This window comes from Ruditapes philippinarum, unplaced genomic scaffold (assembly GCF_026571515.1).
Source record: "Ruditapes philippinarum isolate M1 unplaced genomic scaffold, ASM2657151v2 ctg747_1_1_1_1, whole genome shotgun sequence".
Classification (NCBI taxonomy): Eukaryota; Metazoa; Mollusca; class Bivalvia; order Venerida; family Veneridae; genus Ruditapes; species Ruditapes philippinarum.
In genome coordinates, this window is record NW_026854484.1 from 164,084 (window position 1) to 168,655 (window position 4,572).

The 4,572-nt window shown below is 32.2% G+C and overlaps 1 long non-coding RNA gene across 1 annotated transcript; it reads left to right on the plus strand.

Annotated features, from left to right (window-relative positions):
• Positions 1 to 513: 513 nt before the first annotated feature.
• LOC132740243 (uncharacterized) lies at positions 514 to 2,026 on the plus strand. The gene is made up of 3 exons (XR_009627126.1): positions 514 to 596; positions 1,136 to 1,270; positions 1,627 to 2,026. It is a non-coding gene; the product is annotated as an uncharacterized LOC132740243 (long non-coding RNA).
• The last annotated feature ends 2,546 nt before the right edge of the window (positions 2,027 to 4,572 follow it).

A 4,572-nucleotide genomic window follows, 5' to 3' on the forward strand; every position in this document is an offset into this window, starting at 1 on the left:
TTCTTCTATCCACCAACTCTATCTTTATGACATGTTTTTTAGTTTTGTTTTATCAATATCCAGTTTAATTACTGTACTATTTATAGAAAATTCTTATTTTTCTCCGACTTCCAGCTATATTTAGAAACGTACATGTCATATTCAACCGTTGTTTTTCAGCTATTTATAACTCTATATTTTTGGTGGGAATGGTTGAAAATGAGGCTTGAAACCTTGCTGAGGCCTCCTATGGGTTCAAATTTTATTTAAAAAATGAAACAGTTGGGTAATTTTTTCAAATAAAAAAAGTCGTTTTTTTTGGGTCCAGAAATAGCCCAAAATCTGCATGATCCCTTCAGAAATCTTCAGCTTTCATTAAAAAGAACGTTTATTTATCTTTAATTCCATATATGTTTCATAAAAATCTGAGATAGAGTAAGTTGAATAAAAGTCACTTAAAGTGACTCACCCTGTGTCGAACCCTGCTCTCGATGCAACCCCAGAAGAGTTATCTTAATAATTACCTCCCCTGAACGCGCACCTAGCAGATGCAGATCTGTTCGACTTTTCGTCGCAGAAATTTCTTTCTTCTAGTAATTTAAACAGCTTATGTGATGGTAATTTACTGAATAATAAAACTATATATTAACAGTTTTTAGATATAAAAACGTGTCTGGTATACTCATGTTCGTCTCTGAACTTATTTAATGTTTTTATCAAGCCCAACGTGAAACGAAACATTACCCCACCCACGTGATCTGTTGCAGTAATATCAATTTTGTTCAACGTGTGTACCTTCAACTTAAGGTCTGAGTTATCAAAAATGAAGACTATTTATATACAATGTCATGTAATTTCGTATTACTAGCCTGGGCAGGAGACTGCTTCAAATCAGTTAATCGCTTGTCCAGTGGCATTCAATTTTCAAATCCGGCTTAGAACTATCCGAATGACTTACACTTACAGAAGACTGGTGAGTCTACCAAGATACCTGTGCCTGAAATAGCGCACATGGAGCCTTGTCTTAGAATGTCATAAAATGCCCTTCAATGATTGTGTTGGTATGACTTGAAACCCCCAAAAAATTAAATAATAAAACACAAGATTATTATTAATTGTTGTCATATAACCACTCAATTGATTAATTTAATTCTAGTTTGACAGTGAAGCTGACTTGTTCGCTAGTTCCCCAGCTCAAGAGCCAGCCACCCCAGACACAGGTAACAGTGATAACAGTGACTTTAAACCCCAGCTTACCGCAGGGCCAGGATTTTGATTGGGGGCATTGGGGGTAAGAACTATTTACATTTACTGAACCAAATCAGGAAGCATCTGATGTCTTTGTTAGATATAATGCCGAATAACAATTTTTTTATTATTTTAAGTTTTATGTTGAATTGAATTCACTTATTTGAACAAACATTACTTAAGATGATTAGTGCTCACTGCACTAAAACAGTAAATATTATCAAACAATACAATGTATACTACAATTTATCAAACTTTACATTGATACTACCAAAAAGAAAATGTTGTATCAACAATTAAAAAAATGAAATATTTTCAAATGTCAGATCTTTTGGAATTTCAGTGTAATCTTATGTTCATTAAGAATTTGATGGTAAATCAGTTAATTATCTTTTCCAGTCCATCTTCAAGTCAGGTGTCCACCATTCCACCATCAACATCAGAGCCACCAGTACCTCTTACACCGGATGTGATTTTCATCAGCTCAGATTCTGACACTGACAGTTCACAGAAACAGGTATGAACAAGATGATAACTTTGCTTTTATATATTTTTAAAATTGAAAGATATGTATGGTAGTGTATACCAATGTGGTAGAAACATGACAAATTGGGGCTGCCAGCATTAAAAATAAAACATTTGAGTTTTAAGCCTGTTGGCTGTTGCATGAATAGAGCCACTTGATGCTGGCTTAAGGAACATTGGTGGTTCTACCCCGGTACTCTCTCATGCTTTAAGTAATGCCTGATGGGGCACCTGAGGTCTTCCTCCACCAATAAAGCTGGAAAGTTGCCATATACCTGCACTGTGTCGGTGTGACTTAAAATCCGACTAAAACAAAAGAGCCACTTGATTATGTCAAAGGTCTTTTTGTTTTGATAAACTCATATATAAACTTGCAACAACAGTCTAAAATAGGAAAGCTACCATGGTGATCCAAGCAGAGCTGCAATTTATGTACGATTCTGAATTACTTGTATTATTTTCTAGGATTCGGGCCAGCCCAGTATTTCCTAGAAAAAAAGTTAAAGTTTTTTTTGGTAAGTATATTAGTGAGAACATGTACATCTTTTAGTCACCTAATATGTAACATGCTAATGTACAGCTCAAAAAGATATAGTCAGCTATTAATCACTGTAGTTTGTGTGTTTTCTGTCATAAATTTCAAAATAGCAGAATGCCTTCAGTTAACCACATGTAATAAGCTTTAAAGAAATAGCACAAGGTTAGATAATTTCTTATTTTTGCCCAGATTGGCAAAACAGAATGTCAAATTGATGAACATTTTTGATACAGTCCATTTCTATTTTCTTTTTGGATGATCAGTCAGTAAGAAATGTTATGAGAATTATTAACCATTTGTTTATACTGTTTCAGTACAGATGTACCAGTTAAGTTTCAATTATCAATATAAAATTTTTCGCTGTTTTATAAGGAAAACAATTACTCTTATAACACCAAAAGATGCCACCAAAACAATTGTTGTCTGTACTGTATTTAAATATATTTGGAATTAAATAATTTTGTGCTATCAGTTTTAATATAGTCATGCATAGTTTGAACAATAATATAGTTACATTCCAATACTGTGAAATCATAATTTATGCTTGAAATGTTTGGACTTGATGAATTATTTCTTGGTGCCATGTAAATATTCAATATTTTACGTGAAAGAATACATTAAGTACTAAAATATTCTACAAAATATTTAATAATGATATCACAGTAAAAGCATGTATAGTAAGATATATAGCCTCCCTTGAAATACCATCTTAGCTGCTTGTTTCTTGTTACTCTATTTTCTTTTCTGTAAAAAAGGGGAAAACAGTCACAGATACATTTGAGGGAAAAATTGTTTGTTAAAAAACTTTTGTTATTTGTCAATGGGGTTTTGTCTTCAATACTTGGACATAACAATCCTTAGGACATGCATTCCAGTTGCCTAGACTACCCTTGACCTTCATTCATAAATGACCTTGACCATTAACGTTAAATTAGTGAAATTTCCTGTTTTTTTTTTTTGTTTTTTTTTTTGCTGTAACTGGTTATAATTTTTTTATTTAAGAATCAGTTGTTTTTCATATTTAAACATAACATTCTTAATGACAATACCTACATGTTTATCAAACAAAATGTGGCCTTGACTTATGTTTGACTGTGACCGGTAATGGAATTTTAATGTTTTTGGCTATAATTTCAATGTAACTTTTTGCCCGTTTATTTATGCATTTGATTGATATTTGAATGATACAACATTTGTAACCTAACCAACATGCTGGATGATTTTGATATGACCTTTACCTTTATATGACCTTGACGGATAAGGTCAGATTTTTTCAAGTTTGCTTTAAATTGTCATGACTTTTCCGTTTATTTATGACTTTGACTTATGTATGACCTTGCAAGGTCTGTCAACGAGGTTGGCAGCATGGGCAACTTATGCCCTTTTAATTTTGGGTTAAATTATAGGCCATTTTATCACGTTTCACTCTTGTTTTGTTTTCCCCTCTTTTCAAGCTGTTTGGGGGTTTTTTGTTTAAGTGAAACTTTTGGAAAAATTTTAAATTAACTTTTTAACAAAGAAGCAATTTTGGCCAAAAATTTTTAACCCTCATTTTGCTTGCTTATTGGGTTTTTGGTAAAATTTTTTCCAAAGGTTTTAAACGAATACAAGTACATTTTGTCAGAAAAATTTTTTATTCGACTGGGGAAGAATCATCTGTTTAAGGGTTTTTTCGGGTAGAAACTCTAATGAATACTTTTACAAAAAACATCATTTTTTCTGGGGAAAATACAATTGGGCAGGGGATGACACCCTTTTCCCCTTGGGATCACTTTAAAAATAAAAAGGGAAATTTCAATATTTTAGTTAGCAATGAACAGCAGACTGAAAAAAATGAACTGAAATTGTCAGAAGTGTACACTTCAAATGAGCTTTCCAATTCAGAGAAGACTAACAATTTGTTCAAAAAATGCATGTACACAAACAATTATCTGTTTTAGCCACAACTGATTGGGTTTTTTAATACAAGTTATTTCAAAAGGTTTTAATTTGTCACAAAAATTTTTTGTGTTTAAGTAACTACTTCAGTATGAGTCTTCACTTTAAGTATGCATTGGTAGTTGAAAAAATTAAAAAGAAAAGTAGCACTGCAGAGTGTAGGCAAATGGTTTTATAGTATAGCCAGTGAAAGTAACTCTGAAAAAACTTTCAAGGGTAAAGAAGTCTTTATGACACTTTTAACTGAGAGAATCTTTTATAAATATTAAAAAGTGTTTTTAAACTGAGACGTGTAAAAGGAGGTCCAGTCACAACTTGAATGTATTTCTAAATACTTCAGTTTC